Source organism: Vulpes lagopus, chromosome 6, assembly GCF_018345385.1.
Source record: "Vulpes lagopus strain Blue_001 chromosome 6, ASM1834538v1, whole genome shotgun sequence".
NCBI lineage: Eukaryota > Metazoa > Chordata > Mammalia > Carnivora > Canidae > Vulpes > Vulpes lagopus.
In genome coordinates, this window is record NC_054829.1 from 107,718,526 (window position 1) to 107,739,181 (window position 20,656).

The 20,656-nt window shown below is 35.3% G+C and overlaps 1 long non-coding RNA gene and 1 pseudogene across 7 annotated transcripts in view; both read right to left on the minus strand.

The window, feature by feature from the left end:
- Nucleotides 1-20,656, minus strand: part of LOC121493154 — a 399,396-nt gene that overhangs the window by 37,085 nt on the left and 341,655 nt on the right. The window lies entirely within an intron of this gene.
- Nucleotides 11,950-12,443, minus strand: LOC121493151 (annotated as a pseudogene).

The following is a 20,656-nucleotide window of genomic DNA, read 5'->3' on the forward strand; positions in this document are numbered from 1 at the left end:
AAGGGGCCCAGAGAATCCATCTTCAGTGGCTTTCTCTCATCCAGTCATAGGCCATTGGTTTAGCATGAACCTCATAAAGTGTAGATGGCCATCATTTGTAAATACACTGCACTTTCCTAGAATTAATTTCTCTGATACTAATGAAATTTTGCAGTTGCATGTATTTAGCAACAAATAGGTTTAAAATGTCAGCCTTGATTTATTTCCTACTAAAGTCATTTTTATAGCATGTTTTCTGCCTCTAACAGGATTATCATCAGTTTGATCAATATAAATGACAAAATAAGTAAAAGAAAAGCAACATAGATAAGCTTAAACAAAATTACCAAAGACAACAAAAAATAAGAATGTAAATGCGACTTGAGTTGCCTTCCTTTTCTGTTTTTCCACCCACTCTTCTTCTTTCTCCAAGGATTTCTATGAATTATACTGAACAGATCATTGCATTAATGCCCTGACTCTTGCTCCTTGGGAGCATGAGCATGAATTACAGTTGTACAGATTTCTTAAAGGTTTTATCTGAGAGCTTAGCTAGAGATGCAAAATTTAAAATAACAATAACATATTTTTAGAAAGAAATATAGAATTTAATCACCTTAGTAATTGTTCAATATTTGTTTTTATACTTTTTAATTAACCACATGACAGTTGATTATAAATATGCATGCTACTATTGACCAAAATGCAGAATAAAAATCTATATACAGTCTCCAACTTACAATGGTTTGACTTATAATTTTCTGACTTTGGGATAGTACAAAAGCTATATATACATACAGTAGAAACCATACTTTGAATTTTGAATTTTGATCTTTTCCCAAGCTAGTGATACACATACAATACTTTTAAGTGATGCTGAGCAGAAACAGCAAGCCAGAGCTCCCAATCAGCCATGTTATCATGAGGGTAAACAACTGATATACTTAAAATGATTCTGTGTCCATACAGTCATTCTGCTTTTCACTTTCAGCATAATATTCAATAAATTACATGAGATATTCAACACTTTATTATAAGGTAGTCTTTGTGTTAGATGATATTATCCAACTGTAGGCAAATGTTAAGTATTCTGACCATGTTTAAGGTAGTCTAGGCTCAATTGTAATATTTAGTAGGTTGGTGTTATGATATTTTATGATATCAAGTTATGATATTTTCAGCTTCAATGGGTTTATCAGGACATAACTACATTGTATGTGAGGAAGATCTGTAGTTATATTTGAAGTAGGGAGGTTAACAAGCAAAACTGAAATCCTCTTGATAAACTCATCAAAGCTTAATGAAAATTGTGAAATTAACTAGTTTTGCCTTTGACATTTTTCCTATTTAAGGAAGAATTATCTCCCTTTGATCTATCCTTTACTTCATTTATTTTTTTAATTTTTTATTTATTTATTTTTTAGATTTTATTTATTTGTTCATAAGAGACACAGAGAGAAGCAGAGACACAGGCATAGGGAGAAGCAGGCTCCCTGTGGGAGCTTAATGTGGACTTGATTCCAGGACCTCAGGATCACGACCTGAGCCAAAGGCAGATGCTCAACCACTGAGCCACCCAGGTACCCTTATCCTTTACTCCCTTTAAAACAAAGTATTATGTTTTACTATTAAAATAATATATGTTCTTTAGACAACATTTAACATGGGAAAGTGTTATGTAATTTTATGTAATCTCTTAATTATATTAACTATATTGATACATTTATATGATTCCCTTACCAGAATATAAATTTTAACCAGAAATAGAAATTTTGAGACTCTTGTGTCTTAAACAGTGAACAGCATGTATTAGAGGTACAACATGCTTTCTATGAAAGTAAACAAATAATAATTTAAAAAAAAAAACAAAAACACAAGTTCATCACAATATGAACTTACTTATATTTTTAGATATTTCTGATCAATTTTTAAATTCTATTCTTTCTGGATCATATTTCTAAATTGGAAAATAATTCTAAAAAATTTTGATAAGGAAACCCAACACTCAGAAAGCTCTCAAAAATCAAACAAATAAATCTTAAGTGGTAGAAATGGAGAAATTATAAAAAGGAAGATATTCCAGAAAGCCAGAGAACTTACTGTCATTGCTAAAATTGTGACACTCTACTCCACTTCCTTGTAATACTAACCCTCTACTGTTAAGAAAGGGGGATCTTCACCATAAGAGGAAAGAGATAAAATATGTAATTAAAGAAGGTAAAGAAGGTAAATATGCACTATTAAATGAGAATTGGTAATATTAGTATGAGCTCAAGATGTTTTATATGTGTTTTCTAGCTCTATCCACTGAATGGATGTAGAAACAAAGACATTTCTATAACAATGAGACATTTTATGACCAGATCTTGTATTCTAAACACCATTCTCCACTGAAAGAAAATAGAGAAATTTGGAGAAATACTCATTACAGTAATAAGTTGGGAAAAACACAAAGTTAATCTAAGAAAGCGTGTTGCACTAGAAAGAAATAAAAGTGCTCAAAGACTAGTGAAGTTGTATACTAACATATCTACTGCTACAAAATAAATTACTCTTAATCTTAGGGCCTAAAAACAATAAATATTTATTATCTCACAGTTCTGTGATTCTAAAATAGGAAAACAGCTTAGCTAGGTCTTCTGGCTCAGGGTCTCTCAAAACGCTGCAATGAAGTTGTCAACCAGGCTGCAGTCCTCCCAGGCTCATATGAGAGAAGATATACTTTTAAACTCATTCATGTGTCTATTAACAATTGACAATATGTGTTTTCTCATTGCCTATTATACCGAAAGCTTAAGTTCTTTGCTGGCTGTTGATCAGAAGGCATTCTCAATTTCTAGCCATGTGGGCTTTCTCATAGGGAAGCTGACAACATTGTGTCTGGCTTCTATTAGCATGAGCAAACAAGAAAGTAAGAAATGAATAGCAAGACAGAAGCCATAGGCTTTTCATAACCTAATCTCAGACATGACATACTATCACTTTTGCCCTCTGCTGTCTTTTAGAAGTGAATCACTAGGTATAATCCAAATTCAAGGGGAAAGGTTATATAAGGGAATTAATATTTAGGAAGCACAGATCACTGGGAGACATTCTAGGAGCTACTGATTACACAGATCATATGTGCAAAGGAACAATTTTGAATGAGCTCCAATTAAATTGGCTATTTAGGCCAATTTGATCATCAATAAAAATAACTATGATAATTGATTAAGATACAATTAATTTAAAAAACAGTCTATAGCTGTTAGAAAAAATAAAGGAAAAAAAACTATTTTTCAGATTTTATTTTACTTATTTATTTTAGAGAGAGAAGAAAAAGCAGGGGAGGAGCAGAGGGAGAGAAAATGTGAAGCAGACTACTCACTGAGCATGGAGACTGATGAGGGACTTGATCCCACAGTCTTGAGATCATGACCAGGAAATCATGACCCAAGCCAAAACCGAGAGTCAGACGTTTAACCAATTGAGTCACCCAGGTGTCCCCCCTAGAAAATTTTAAAGTGAGGGAAATGTATTATTTGAACTCAAATTGTCACCATAAATAGGAAATCTAGACTTATTTTTTTTAAACTCACACATTATCTTCAACAATTCTATATTTCATCCAGTTTTTGTAAAAAGTTTACACAAATATTTGATCTAATTAAAATTTTGGTCTATCTCTTTAAAAAAAGGAAAGGAAAGGAAAGGAAAGGAAAGGAAAGGAAAGGAAAGGAAAGGAAAGGAAAGGAAAGGAAAGGAAAGGAAAGGAAAGGAAAGGAAAGGAAAGGAAAGGGAAGGGAAGGGAAGGGAAGGGAAGGGAAGGGAAGGGAAGGGAAGGGAAGGGAAGGGAAGGCAAGGCAAGGCAAGGCAAGTCAAGGCAAGGCAAGGCAAGGCAAGGCAAGGCAAGGAGGGAAGTGGAGAGGAAGAATAGTCTTATTTATAAAATAATGCCAGCTAATAGAGGAAAAATTACAGATTAGAAAATAATCATCTTGTACCCCCTCAATGTAATAAATGATTCAGGTAAGGATCAGTAAACAGAGTTAAAGGCATTGTGTGAAATGTAGTTGTACTACAGTATAGTTACATAGTGACAAAATATCATCTAACATATTAAATATTAATAAAAATATCAAAAACATGTTTTTTTTCTATACTAATTCTGGTAGTCTGCACTTTAGCCAATCACTAATAGTGAGGCAACTTTATTATATGCCTTCTGATAAAATGTAATACAAAGAATGGCTCATCACCTATGAAATATTCTTGCCATAAAGTTTTGACCTTAATCTAGTGAAGCTTTTAGATCATAAATTCAAATTATAGTAAATACAGAAGATAGAGGAACAAATTAAATGATGCCATGAGGAAGCAATCAGACAAATCTAAAATATGACATTTTAGGTAAGAGAAAACTACTCTGAGTTCAAAAGTCACTGTCATGGGGTAAAAATAGAAGACACGAGTCTTGTTTCAGGTAAGACTAAAGAGAGATAAAAACCAAATGGAATGTATGAACTCTGACTAGGTTGTGCATAGGAAAAATATATCGCTTAAGTCTCTGGGGGATGCCATCCATAGAGGTCACAGACACATTGTACTAGGTTATATAGTAGGGTTTATTGAGTGAAAGGGTTAAAGCAGAAACATGGTAGAGTGCATGGAGTCCCCGTAATTCTCACAATTTCACAATTTAGGTTGGGCATAGATAACTTTTAAGTTCCTGGCCAATGTGAAGTAGAGAGAGGGCCTTCTCTACTGATGAAGCTCTACATATTTATAGAGTGTAGTTTGGGCAGAAATGATCCATGCAACACTGGAAGCTCCTGGGTTAAAGAAATGGTCTCAGGAATATGGAGCCTTCAGAGACCAGTGTCTGGTATCTGCCTCACCTTCCATGAAATTAACCTAGATTTAGACTTGCTGTGAAGTTTTCTGCTAGGCTAATGAAAAGAATCTCCAAGAGCATTAGGGGATCTCATTGGGAGATAATTGGAAAATTCTTAAAATAAACTTGATATAAAATAAAATTGTTGAAGTACTATAAAATCTCTTAAGTATGATAACGGTTTTGTAGCTATATATGAGAAAGTTCTTTATTCTTAAAAAGTGCATGCTGGGGCTTCCGGTGTGGGTGACGAGTGGTGGCCGAAGCAGGGGGACATCAGGGACATTCAGGAGGGACCATGGCGGAGAGGGCTTGGAGCAGGCTGATGAGCGCATCGTCAAGATGGAAGTGGACTACAGCGCCACAGTGGATCAGCGAGAAGCTGGCCAAGGTCGTATTTGTTCGTGAGAGACACAAAGAGAGGTGGAGACACAGGCAGAGGGAGAAGTAGGCTCCATGCAGGGAGCCCGACGTGGGACTCAATCCTGCACCCCAGGATCACCCCCTGAGCCAAAGACAGACGCTGAGCCACCCAGGCGTCCCATTTAATGGGGCTTTACAAAAAACAGGGATAGGGAAAGATGATGAAGTTGGTATACCTGAATTTCTTGGCTTCAGTACGCTTGATGGAGGGGAACCATAAATTCATCTACGTAACTACCAGAAGCTAGTGTAAAGAAACATCGTCATGTACATAGGAGTTGGAAAACACCTATCGGGCTGGGCAGGTAACAATAGCTGGCATTTATTGAGTATTTTCTACTGTGCCAGACACTCTTCTAAGTGCTTACATGCATTAGCTCATACGGTCCTCACCTTAGCCCTGTGTGATAGGTATTTTTTCTTCTTATTATTTTACAGACAAGAAAACAGTCTAAGAGAAGTTGAGTCACATGCTCCAAGGTCATACAGCTAGTAAAGTGGTGGAGCCAGGATGCAAACCAAGCAGACTGATTCTGGAGCTGGTGCTCTCAACATGCTGTCCTGCCTAGTGAGCCAAGTGTAGTGAAAACCTGAACTTCTGAGCAACTGTCCAGGGAAAGGGGGCAGTAACTCTTCACCCCCAATTAATCTTTGCCAATTGGGGATGAAGGCCAAGCCTTGTCAACTTCTTGAGGGAGAAGCCAGGAATTTGGATTTTTTTAAATTTTTTTTTAAATTTTATTTATTTATGATAGTCAGAGAGAGAGAGAGAGAGAGGCAAAGACACAGGCAGAGGGAGAAGCAGGCTCCATGCAGGGAGCCTGATGTGGGACTCAATCCCCTGTCTCCAGGATCATGCCCTGGGCCAAAGGCAGGCACTAAACCGCTGTGCCACCCAGGGATCCCTGAATTTGGATTTTTTTATATGAATTGCCTCAACATTTAGAAACTGGACACTAATCTGGTTTAAAGCACTATTTGAACCAACACCACATAGATCAAACATAATATACATACGGGCCAAAGTCAGCCCCTGAACTACCACTTGGGACGTAATAGATTGCTAGTGTCCAAAGGAAGAAACCATTTGCTTTAAAGAAGTACAACTATTCCTAGAACTGAGACCTGGGAGAAAAAAATCTTTCCTTTACTGATTTCTTCTGATAGCCTCCTACCATTAGTCAGTGCTAGACATTGCAGGGACTGTAAAGATCATTATTAGATAAAGCTCTTGTCCTCAGGTAGCTTATAGGCCAGTAAGGAAAAACAAAAATAGCTGCTACAGTTGTAGTAATCACGTGTATGGTATTTATTTAGGACATTGTGGTTATGTTCAAGACAGCTGAAAAGACTTGCAAACTTAAATGCCTTTTTAGGCATCAAATGGGTGGCTAATGGAAATGTTTAAAACAAGGAGAGTTGGGGCTTGTTAAACTAGGTAAAATTAAAGCCATTTTGATTTTTTTTTAAAGCCAGTGTGCAGAGGAACAAAACAAGGTAGAATGTGAATTGCTTTTGTGAAGGAGTCAGGGAGAGGCCTGGGGGATGGCAGAGTATGTTTTTGGTTTTGTTTTTTATTGCAAACCCACAATTTTCAACTTTTGGATTAGACAGTTGTCTTACCATCCTAGTTAATTTTAATTTCTTTTAAAGTTTGATTCCTTGTTTTGCCTTTTATTTATCATTTTATATTTTCTAACCATTCTGCCAAACAAAGAAAATACCTATTTAAAGCATTGTATTTCTACATTGGAATGTATAGAACACTTTAGCATACATTCTTTTGTTGTTTTACTTTGAGCCCATCAATAAAAGTGCAGAAAGTTCAAAAGAAAAAAAAGAAAAGAAAGTGCATGCTGAAGTATCCAGAGGTAAAATGTCATGATATCTGCAATTAATTTTCAATAGTAGGTATGTGGAAAAACAGAGACAAACAGAGACAGAGAAAAAGAAAAGAAAATGTGGCAAAATATTAGCAATTGCAGAACCCAGGTGAAGGATATGTGAGTGTTCATTATGCTGATGTTTAGACTACTCTGAAGTTTTGAAATTTTCAAGATAAAAAGTTGAGGGGAAATGCAGATTATTTTCTTTTTTAAAAGTTTTTATTTAACTATAGTTGGCACATGATGCTACACTAGTTTTAGGTGTACAACCTAGTGATTCAACTTCTCTGTACATTATGCTATGCTCACAAGTGTATTTATCATCTGTCACCATACATTGCTATTATAATATCACTGACTATATTCCCTATTCTGGGCCTTTTATACCCATGACTTACTCATTTCATAACTGGAAGCCTGTGGCTGCCTCTCCCCTTCACCCATTTTTCCTAACTCCCCACCCCCCCTTCCCCATGGCAACCCTCAGTTTGTTCTCTGTATTTATAAGTCTGATTCTGATTTTGTTTATTCACTTATTTTGTTTTTTAAGATTCCACATTTGAGTAAAAACTTATGGTATTTGTCTTTCTCAGTCTGACTTATTTTACTTAGCATAATACCTTCTAGGTCCATCATGCTGTTACAAATGGCAAGAGCTCATCCTTTTTTATGACTATGTAAAGTTTCATTGTGTGTATGTAGGTACCACTTCTTCCTTATCCATTTGTCTATTGATGGACATTTAGGTTGTTTTCATACCTTGGCTATTGTAAATAATGCTGCAATAAACACAGGGGTGCATATATCTATTTGAATTAGTGTTTTTGTTTTTGTTTTCCTTTGGGTAAATACACAGTAGCAGAATTATTGGATCATATGGTAATTCTATTTTTAATTTTTTGAAAAACCTAAATGAGAATTGTCTTAATTCTTAAGTAAATTAGAAGTAAGTTTACAAACAATATAAAAATATGCTTTCTAGTTCTTCTTCTGCAATTTGAAAAATCTGTAATCTAGACTCAGGCTAGACTGTTGGATACAAATAACTGATCTCTGGAAACCAGATTAAATTGTTCAAGACAAGTTTGTACCTAGAACACTGAAATAAGAACATGCCAAATAATATGTTCATGGGAAAATTTTATCTAGGTCATTTTGAATCCTTTCTTGTTATTTTTAATTTAAAATTTATTTATTGTACATAGTTTGCATACTGGCTATTTGACTGCCTAGACTTTGACATACAGCAAAATTTGAAACAAAATCCACTAACATTTAAAAATATTTCTCTTAACGATAATAATGATTATTCCTCTAATAATTGTACTTACTGCTAAGACATCACTTGCTAAACTAAGGCTTTTCGTTAAATAACAAAAGATACTGGTCAAAGAAACAAATTAAGGGAATAAAAGGATAATATTTCACTTCCTGCTACTTTGTGGCTCTCTATAAAATTTCTTCAGTACCTGTGGTTAAAGTAGATGTTATTATCCTACTTAACTTCTCCACAATGACCTTCTCCCAATATCCAATAAACTCTTGCTTCAATTAAATATTTGAGTTACTTACAAAGTAGAAATCACATTTTCCCCTCCATTCTTTTTCTAATACTCATAATCATATCATCTACCTTTAAATGATAAAATAGTACTTAAAGCCAAAATTGGAAGAATAGGCTCATTAGAATCAAATCTAATTATACATTTGAAGCGTGATCACATACTATTAATTAGATACTAGAGTAAGACACCTACATTTATTTCTTCACTGTGGCAATTTTAATAAATCTAAAAGTCTGATTTCTAGGAAAATAGAATTAGTTAAATTGTTTGCTTGCAACAACCAAAAATTGATCTTGACAGACAAAGTTCATACCTCCAGTGCCCACATAGTAATACCAATTAGCAGCTTTGTTCATCTGCAAAACCAAGTTGAGGGTACTCTGACCATGAAACTCATTGGGGTACAGGTCTTTCTGAACAGATACTCTAATGGATTTGCCATCCCTAGAATTCAGTTAGTCTGCACTCAGGCAAAGTGCTGAGTCACAGCCTCACATATTGAGGAGAGTGCTCGGTAGCCTCATCTGACTAGAAGGGCTAGTGACAACTCCTAAAAGCTATGCATACCAGTGATACTCAAGCTGAGAGGCAAATGAGCAGAGCTGATTATCCTCAAACCAAAGCCAGTACTGGGCAAGGAGGCTTCCCATACTATGCATAGGCAGGGGAATTAATTCATAGCCAAAGCTAAGGGTAGCTCCTGGCCCCTTCCAATCAGAGAGCATGTTTGGGAAATTGACAGTAGCCTGAAGAGGTCCTCCAGCTCCTCCACAGAAAAGGGAATTGAGATATTGTCCCATCCCCTGTGGAACATGACTTTTAGCCCCATCTAACTAGAAAGGATAGTGAAAATGCCTGAGAGCTTATGCAGGTCAGCAGTTCTCAAGCCAAAGCTTGAGCAGTTCTTAAGCCAAGCTATACAGGTCAGAGCAGTTCTCTGTCTCTCCATACATAGAGCCAATAATCTGCAAAGCAAACTAGTGGCTTCACATGATCAGAGAATTCAGTGCATAATCAGACCTTATTTGGGTCCCCCATGAACTGCACAGGCCCTGGGCCCTGTCCTACTGCTCTGTCAGGGGAGGGAAGATAATTCATAGCCCATCTATTTCTGATATGGGGTCTGGTCTCAACCATCTACTAAGCCTGACCAAAGAATTCAGGTAATCACAGAGCTCATCTTATAGCCTCACTTGGTAGGTAACAGAGAGAAATTCCAACCAGCAGCCAGTGACACACATTCCATCCCTGGCCTCAGAGCTTGAACAGTTGCCTCAGCCAAAAATAGAGCATAATAGAAGTCCCTATTTGCCCAAGGACATTACCAACAGAAACTCAAAAACTCCAACTGAGCAGACTTATGAAGAACTGTCTCTGCCAAGCAACCTGTAGAGTCTAGGGGGAAAAAAAGACACCACTTATTCAAATGTGCTGATACCTATGTAAGGAATCAAGGAAATTAGGTAAACATGAAGCCACCAAAGGAAACTGACAAAGTTCAATGACTAACCCTAAATAATGAACATTTAATAAACTTTCTGAGAATTCAAAATAATCATCTTAAGAAAGTATAACAAATGATAAGAAAACATGGATACCTGAACAAAATTTTTAAAAATGCATAAACAACTGAAAAGTGTGACAATAGCAACCATCAAAAAAAAAAAAATCTTACAGTTGAAAAATGCAAAACTGAACTGAAGAATTCAAAAGTTTCAAAAGACCATTCAGAAGAAACAATCAGTGACCCAGAGGATAGACTATTGAAAATTAACCAGTATGAGGGGCAAAAAGAAAAAAAAGAATGAAAACATATGAAGAATGCCTATGGGAATTATAAGACAAAATGAAAAGAAACATTTGCATTTGAAAATTCTAAAGAAAAAAAAAAAGAAAGAGAAGGGACAGAAAATATCTTTAAAACAATAATGGCTGAAAACTTCCCCAACCTGAAGAGAGATGAGCACCCAGATCCAGAAAGCACAAATGATCCCAAATAACTTGAACCCAAATAGGGCTACACTGAGACACATTATAATTAAATTGTCAAAAGTCAAAGACAAAAAATTTTAAGAGCAGTAAGATAAAAGAAAGAAGTTACATACAAGGGATCCCCACAGGACTACAGATAGATTTCTCAACAGAAACTTTTCAGGTCAGGAGAGAAAGGAAAGACATATTAAAAACATTGAAAGAAAATAGCTGTCAGCCAAAAATTTTATACCAAAGTAGTCCTTCAGAAACAAAGGAGGAATTAATAAAGACTTTCTCAAACAAACAAAAACTGAGAAAATTCATTATCACTAGACCTGCCTTATAAGAAATGCTAAAGGGGTTCTTTAAGTTGAAGTAAAATACTGCAAATTAACATCATCAAAACAGGGGTGCCTGGGTGGCTCAGTCAGTTAAGCATCTAACTCTTGATTTCAGCTCAGTTCATGATCTCAGGGTTGTGAGATGGAGTCCCACGATGGACTCCAGGCTGGGCATATAGCCTGCTTAAGATTCTCTCTCTTCCTGGGACACCTGGGTGGCTCAGCAGTTGAATGTCTGCCTTTGGCTCAGGGCATGATCCTGGGTCCCCAGGATTGAGTCCCACATCGAACTTCCTACATGGAGCCTGCTTCTCCCTCTGCCTGTGTCTCTCTGCCTCTCTCTGTGTGTCTCTCATGAATAAATAAATAAAATCTTAAAAAAAAAAAAAGATTCTCTCTCTTCCACTCTCTCTGCCCCTCCCCCCAAAGAGTCTCTAAAAAAAAATCATCAAAACACAAAAAAGTAGTAAAAATCTCACTGGTAATGGTAAATATGTTGTCATAGTTAGATTGTGCAATATGGTAATAGGGGTGCATAACTCTTAACTCTAGTTTAAAAGTTTTTTTTTAATGAACATAGCAAAAATAACCATAAATACAATAATTGGTTATTAGATACACAATACATTTTAAAAAATGTAAATTGTAATAGCAGTAACCTGAATTGTGAGAGAGAGAAGTAAAAGTGTAAAATATGATAATTCTATTGAAGTTGTTATCATTTTAAAACAGAGTGTTACAAGTGTTGAAGTTTTGTGGGTTTTTTTTGTTTTTGTTTTTGTTTTTTTGTTTAAAGATCACAATTTATCTTTCTATAATTAGATTAGGAGAAAAAAAAATGAAGAACCCGCTGGAAGCAGGAAGCAAGAGTCTTCTAGTGTCTGGTATTTGATGAGATAGATAGTGACTTACTGTGCATTTCCATGGTTTTTCCATGGCAGAACATACAGCAGAGATTCAGGGATGCACATGACTGAAGCCAGGTTACTCTTACGTTCCATAACTATGTTGTTTTCAGGGCTGTTGTTGCCACAGTAGTTAGCTATGCCCCAGATCAATGGTGTGCTGGTCTAGTCCCAGAGATCTTTATCTCAGTCTTCATTACAAAGAAGGCACTGCCTTGTGCTCTTGGCCAGAATCTCTTGTCCAAGGTTCATGGTTTGGTTGACGACATTCTGCTCAATACAACTTTTATCATCACAGCTTGAGATATGAGACAGGTTTTGGCCCAAGGAAACTGATGGCAAACATTAAAGGGACAAGTAGCCAATCTGCGACATCAAGATGAATCTTTCTGCACTTGATATGATAAGAAAACCTGCAGACCTTGATCTGGTGGTTTTATTATACAGACATTGTAATAGCCTCTAGGGTCCAGGGAATTCATGTAAGTTTCTTCCATGTTGGAAATGAAAGAGCTGAATCCAAGTGCTCAGTGGAGACATACTCTGCCCACTGTCACCTCCTCCCCACATCTGCACCCCAGCAATGTTCACATCTGGGCTAAGATATGTTATATAAGTTTCATGATAACCACACACAAAAAAATCTTATAGTACTTACAAAAAAGACCATTATAAAGAAGTCAAAGCACACTGATACAAAAAGATATCATAACACAGGAAAAAACAGTGTAAGAAGCAAGGAATAATAGAGCTACAAAATAAGCAGAAAACAAGGGGAAAAAGGGAATAGTAAATCTTACCTATCAATAATGACTTTAAATCTAAATAGATCAAATTATGGATTCAAAAGACATAGAATGGCTGAATGAATTTTAAAAAGCACGATCTAACAATATTCTGCCTAAAAGAGACTCACTTTAGCCTTAAAGGCACATAGACTGAAAGTGAAGGAATAGAAAAAAACATTTCAAGCAAAGGGTGATCAATAAAAAAGTAGGAGCAACCCTATGTATGACAGAATAGACTTTAAGCTAAAAATGTATAAACAGAAAAAGAAGTTGATATAGTGGTAAAGGGGTCAATATATCAAGAAGATATAACATTTACAAATGCTTATGTGCCCAACATCAGAGAACCTAAATATATAAAGCAAAAACTAATAGAGCCAAAAGGAGAAATAAACAATGATATAATAATAGTTGGGGACTTTAATACCCCACTCTCAACAATTATCAAGAAATAATCAATAAGTAAACAATAGATTTGAACAATACCTTAGACCAAATAGACCTAACAGACACATATAGAACATTCCACTCAACAACAGTAGAATACATTTTTTTTCAAGCATATGTGAAAAGTTTTCTAGGATAGACCATATGTTAGGCTACTAAGCAAATCTTAGAAAATTGAAGAAGATTGAAATCATGCCAAGTATCTTCTCTGACAATATGGCATGAAACTAAAAATCAATAAGAGGAAGAAAACTAAAATTAACAAACACATGAAAATTAAAAAACATTCTCCTTTACAACCAATGGATCAAAGAAGAAAAAAGTTTCTGGAAACAAATATGGAAACACAACTTGCCAGCATTTGTGGAATACAGTAAAAGCAGTTCAAGGAGGATGTTTATAATAATAAACTAAGAAAACTAAGAAGTAAGAAAGATTCCAAATAAACAATCTCATGTTGCCTTAAGGAACTAGGAAAAGAACAAAGTGAATCCAAACTTTAACAGAAGAAAAGAGATAATAAATATTAGAAAAGGAATAAGTGAAATAGAGAACAGAAAACCAATAGAAATGATTAACCAAATAAAGAATTAGTTCATTGAGAAGATAAAATTGACAAACCCTTAGCTGGACTAACCAAGCAAAACAAAGCAAAACAAAACAAAAACAAAGAAAGACCCAAATCAACAAAATTATAAATAAAGAAAAGACTTTCAACTGATACTATGGAAATTCAAAAGATCAAAATATGCCAATAATCTGGATAGCCTAGAAGAAATGGAAAGATTCTTAGAAACATACAACTTACCATGACTAAATCAGAAAGAAATTGAAAATCTTAATATACCAATTACTAGTAGGGAGGTTGAATCAATAATCAAAAATCTCCTAAGGAAGAAAAACCAGGACCAAATGGTTTCCCTGGTGAATTTTACCACTTAAAGAATAATAAACAAACAAACAAACAAAAAGAATAATAAACATCAAGGCTCCTCAAACTCCTCCAAAATAAGAGAAAGAACACTTCCAAACTCATTTTACAAGAACAGCATTACTCTGACACTGAAACCAGAAAAGGACGCTACTAAAGAAAACAAAAAACCCCAAACAACAACAAAAAACAAACCTGCAGGCCATTCATTATTCCTTATAAATAAAGATGAAAAAATTCTTAATGAACTATGAGCAAGTCAAATTCAGTAGCAGATTAAAAGGATCTCTTACCATGATCAAGTGGGATTTATCCCTGTGATGCAAAGATGGTTCAATATATGCAAATCTATCAATGTGATATTAATAGAATGAAAAAAAAAACATATGATTATCTCAAAAGACTCAGAAAAAAGCATTCAATGAAATTCAACATCCGTTCATGATAAAAACTCCTAAAACATTGGGCTTAGAAGGAACATATCTCAACATAATAAAGGCCATATATGACAAGCTGATAGCTAACAACATAGTGGTGGAAGAATGAAAGTTTTTCTTTTATGATCAGGGACAAAAGTTCCCGCACTCTTACTACTCCCTTTCAACATAGCACTGGAAGTCCTAGCTCAAGCAGTCAGGAAAGTAAAAGAAATAAGAGATATCAGAATTGGAAAGGAAGAAGTAAAATTGCCTGCATTTGAAGACAACATGATTTTATATGTAGAAAACCCTAAAGTCTCAACTTTTAGATCTAATCAATGAATTCAGTAAATTTGCAAGATACAAAACTAACATACAAAAATCACTGGCATTTCTATACACTAACACTGAAATTTCTAAAAGAGAAATAAAGAAACCAATCCCATTTACAACAGCATCAAAAAGGATAAAATACTTGGGAATAAATTTAAGTAAGGAGGTAAAAGATCTCTATGCTGAAAACTCTAAGACACTGATGTGAGCAACTGAAGAAGATGCAAATAAATGAAAAGATGTCCCATGTTCATGAATTGAAAGAATTAATGTTGTTAAAATGTGAATACTTCCAAAAGCTATCTATAGATTCTATTCACATGTAAAAGAATTAAGCAGGGCTCATACATTACACCATTCACAAAAATTAACTTGAAATAGATAAAAGACTTAAATATAAGATCTGAAATAATTAAACTCCTAGAAGAAAAAAGGAACAAAGCTCCCTGGCATGGGTCATGGTAATAATTTTTTGTCTAAAATACCAAAAGCACAAGCAACAAAAAATAACAAATAAACAAATGGGACTGCATCAAAATAAAAAGCTTCTGCACAGCAATAGATATTATTAACAAAGTAAAAAGACAATCTACAAAATCAGAAAAATTATTTGCAAACCATGTATCTAGTAAGGGTTAATATCCAAAAAATACAATGGACTCATAACAACTCAACATCAAAGAAAAAAAAAAAGAGAAAGAAAGAAAGAAAAGAAAAGAAACAATGTAAAATATGGGCAAAGGACTCAAAGAAACATTATCCAAATAAAATACATGTAAGGCCAACAGTTAGGAAAAGATGCTGTACATCACTAGTTGTTAGAGAAATGCAAATTAAAACCACAATGGCTATTAGAATGATCATCATCAAAAAGATGAGAGATAACAAATGCTGATGTGGGTGTGGAGAAGAACGAACTCTAATGCACTACTGGTGAGACTGTAAGTTGGTACAGCCACTATGGATAACAGTATGGAGGATCCTCAAAAAGATTAAAAATTAGAACTGCCATATGATCCAGCAATTTCATTTTGGGAATATATCCAAAGGTATCAAAAACACTAACTTGAAAAGGTATCTGTACTTCCATGTTCATAGAGTATTATTCACAATAGCCAAGATGTGGAAACAACCCACCTAATTGTTTATCAGTGAATGAATGGGTAAAATGTTGTGGTATATATATTCAGTGGGATATTATTCAGCCATAAGAAATGAGGAAATCCTACCATTTGTGACAACATGAAAGGACCTTGAAGATATTATGGAAGTGAAATAAGTCAGACAGAGAAAGACAAGTAACTGTAAGATCTCACTTCTACACAGAATCTAAATAACAAAAACAAAAAACCCAAATTCATATAATCTACCAAAGGCAGGGAGTAGAAGGAGGGAGAATCAGAGGAAGGTGATCAAAAGGCACAAGCTTGCAGTTACAAGATAAATATGTATTGGGCTGTAATACACAACATATTGACTATAGTTAATAACAGTGTGTAATATACAGGAAAGTTGTTCACAGAGTAAATCATCAGAAGGAGATGAGTTATCATCTAAGAATTATCATCATAAGGAGAATTCTTTTCCTTTATTCTTTCTTCTTTCTTTTTTATTGTATCTATATAAGAAAATGGATGTTAGCTGAACCTACTGTGATAATCATTTCACGGTATATGTGAATCAGCCATCATGCTGTATATGTGAAACTGATACAGTGATGTACGTCAATTATTTCTCAAGAAAGCTGGGGCAAAAGGGCAAATTTTTTCTTAAGGGAATAGCTGTTGGTATGACAGAGACCTGTTTTGACTATGATTTGACATTAGCTGCTCAAAGTTGTATATGTTATTTAACATCTGCCCTTGAGTTTCCTAATCTGTAAAATGTATAGCATTTTTATTGGAAAGAGTAAATGAACAAATGTATATAAAATGTTTGGTACAGAGCAAATCTTCAACAAATCTTCATTTTCTACAAGACAAATCCCCCAAAATAATCTGCTAATACTGCATGTTTCTTTACAAAAACAGTATCTTAATTGGTAGTGAACAACCAATCTTCCAATCACATCTATAACTAAATTTTCTCCAAAATTAAGTCTGGCCACAAACATGGGTATGACTCTTCTTTTTAATCATGAAAAACAAAGGGTTTGATTGATATGATCTTTTAGGTCATAGAATTCTAATACTCTTTAATTTTTTTTGGAAGAAGAGTGTCTTTTCAAATATAATGAGCATTAATATATAGTTCACGTAAATCTGGCACAGCATTAATCTGCTTAAAATTTTAGAATTTTTTTATTATTCTTCAAAGAGATAGCTGATTACATTGCTGTTAAGTGGAAGTGGGAGCAAGATTGTGAAACTCAGTAAAATGCATGATGAGAAAATAAAGAGACTACTAACACAGTATAACCAAATGAGGGGTCCTCCTCACAGAAAAGCCTAGCAAACGGGGTGTCAGAGGCACTGGCCCTTCTCTTTGCAACACACTAATTAAGGTTTCGAGTCACTGGGTTTACTATCTTCTTAAATCCTACATCCAGTATTTCTCAATATACGTTTGACCCCATCCCTCCAAAAAAGATTTAAAATAAATCCCAGTTCCTGAGGTGAAATGCCATTCTTCCTTTTAACTTCATTACTTTTTCTCAGTTTTTTGTTGTTGTTGTTGTTGTTGTTGTTGTTTTGTTTTGTTTTGTTTTGCTGTGTTCAAACAGTACACAAAACAGCCACTGGTATAAACTGATAAAGAAGTAGTAGCCCCTATATCTCTACTACTTATCTTTCTATTTCCCATAGTTTGCCAAATCTCTTGATGTTACAATTTAAGATTGTTTGTAGATACTGTTAAAAAATAGATTCAATTTAGAGACCCTTGAGAGATGCAAAACAAAAAGAATGAAATAAAAATATGCTGTTCATCTGATCTTTCTAGACAATCTAGAAGCTATAATACTCAACATGGGCTTATAACCTATATAACAAGACAAGTATAAATGAAGTTTTAACAATCTCACAACTACCAACCTGAGAAGTGCATGCAAAAGGAAGATAGGAAAGCAGTGCTTTGCAAGTCTGCATTTCTCCTTCAAAATACATTCCCTTTTTCATTAGCTTTCACAACCTCTAGAGAAAAGACGGGAGAAAGTCAAATACAATATTTGATTCAAATTAAAACCCATAAATTTGTCAGTTTGAATTGCTGCTTTCTTTCAAAGGCATTTAAAAACAATTTACTTTTCATACTGGCCACAAGGTAAATATGATCTCAACTTCCTTAAAGAAGGACTAGGTTAAGGCTGAGAGAACATGGGTATGTGGCTCCCCCCAGCGGCCACTGGGAATGTCAGCACAGTTCAGAGAGAAGGGGAGAAAGTGATGCTTTGGTCTCCAGCTAAGGCCCATTGTCCAACCTTCTTCACCACCTGGTAACAGCTGGTGTGTATGTAAAAATGAGATGAAACAGATAGAGGTCAAATCCAGGAGGACTTCCCTTGTATAGAAAATCGATTTAAAGTAACAAAAGTACCAAGATAAAATTTCTAAGAACTTCTGAATCTTAAATAATACGGCTAAACTTTAGGGAAAAGAGATGGCCAGGGAGAAGATAGGAGCCAGGCTTTACTCCACATAGCATTTCATTTAATAATACAATAGCTTCAGATTCATAAAAGGGGAAGAAAAACCATAACACCGGGGGACAAGCTAATACCAACATATTCCCAAGCTGACAAGCAATTTGGAATGAAAACTGACACAATAAAAAATTTTAATGTACTGAATATATTCCAGCTGAGAGCCCACAATATCAGCAACTCCCAGAGGTTCCAGGCAGACACTCAGAGATTCACAGCATCAGAACTTCTGGGCCTTGGCTCAGGTTTCAACCATATCCCACATACAGCATTGCCTTGACTCTCTTGAGGGTTCAACCTTCATGGCAGCCTCTAAATTCAAAGCACAGCTTCTGAGAAGGGAAAACGCTTTGGAATGAATATGGGAAGATATATATGCCTTTCAAATTTATAAGCCTCTATAGTCAGCAGCGCCAGTGAGCTCACAAGCACTGTGCACAGCCAATTCACAACCAGGGTGACTGCTCAGGTAAGAACTCGGAGGGGGGCTAGGCTGACCCCTCCTACCAACAAGACTGACTCACCGATTCTGGTAGCTCATCCCACCTCTTAAATGGGTCTCCCCTCTTGACCTTTGTCCCTTTCCTGGTTTCCTTTCTTCTATTTTTTACCTCTACCTTGCCTCTGCTCCCTAACAGAGCTACTTCTCCCACGTAGGTCACTTTCCTCTACCTCCAACTACTGTTCATTTCTACTTTCAGAGCCTGACTTCTCTCTTTTGACTTTTATTTCCCTTAATCTTCATCTAATGAACTTTCCTCAGCCTCCTGTTATTACTAACATGTGAAGCAGTCTGTTAAGGGATAAATTACTGAAGAGGTTCTGCTACAAAGCATTACAGAGTCATAGAGCTTAGAGCCCCAAAGGGTCTCAAAGTATAATGTGCCAGAGCCTTCAGCTTACAGGCTGCTAAGGGGCCTCTTTGAATTTTTCAGATACTGAAATTGAGGCTTAAAGCAAGTGTCTTGCCCACTGATAATTACCTGGAATTTGCAGCTTCGTAAGACATAATATTTCCCATTATAAATACCACCTCTTACACATAACAACATGGAAAAAGTTTTGAGAAAAGGGTTAGGTTTTTTTGTACTCTTTGAGCATTGTCACTTAAATAAAAAGCCACCTGACAACACTTATACTTGAATCCCAGTATTAGAAACAATCTACTTTTTAATTATAACTATTTTGTCTTTTACATTCTTCCTTTTTTTCTTCACTTCAATATGAATAATTAGCCTTTTTTTAAGATAAATGTTTCTTCTCTCGTTATTATGTATGAACACAAATATGTTCTTATTTTAAGGTATATTGTCTTCACCTGCCAGCTGTCATTAAAAATTGCATCTGCAAAAAGTGAGCCTACCTCACGGTTTTTTATGTTTTGTTTTGCCCATGAAGGTTAATTGCAGTTCTGCTACCATAGCTTCCTCACTGCTGTAGAGTTAACCATGGGTTTGCTGTGCTGGGAAAGGTTTATCAAAGGTCTGGAATGCAAAACAATGGCAACAATAAATACCAATTAGACTCAAGAACTCTGCTCCCACCGCCTACACAGGTTGAAGAGGCAGACCCAGCTTTTGACTTCAGTAAAACTGGACTCTCCTAAAGCCACTGAAGAGGCTGGAGACCTGTTTCCAAGACAACTTTTAGATCACAAGTTTTCCTTCCGGATTAATATGATAATGTAGGGTCACAAGTGAGCAGTATCTCCACCCTCCACCTAACAGCTTCTCTTGAGGGCTTGCAATTAAATCTGGCATTAGTTAACCAATTAGGAGCCTAAGTGACTTGCATCTGTCACCTGAAGTTTATTTTGTCACAGGCTAATAACATGAGAAATTGAAATTGGGACTTGATTGTAGGACAAAGAACATCTAAAGCAAAGCAAAAACATATACTTTCCAATTTTGACAGACATACGCATTTCTCATCTGTCTTGTATATTTCCCTTTTTAAAAATTGTTTTCTAAAATAGAATTAAAAATATAGGTAGAGTTATCTAAGAACATAAATATGTAGAGATATATAAACTATTCTATCACATCAGGAAGATGGGATTCCCTCTAAAACCCTCAATTATTTAAATTAAATAAAAAATTGCTAGTAATTTAACAAAATCATTGAAATAGTGACACAAATACTAGCTGCAGTG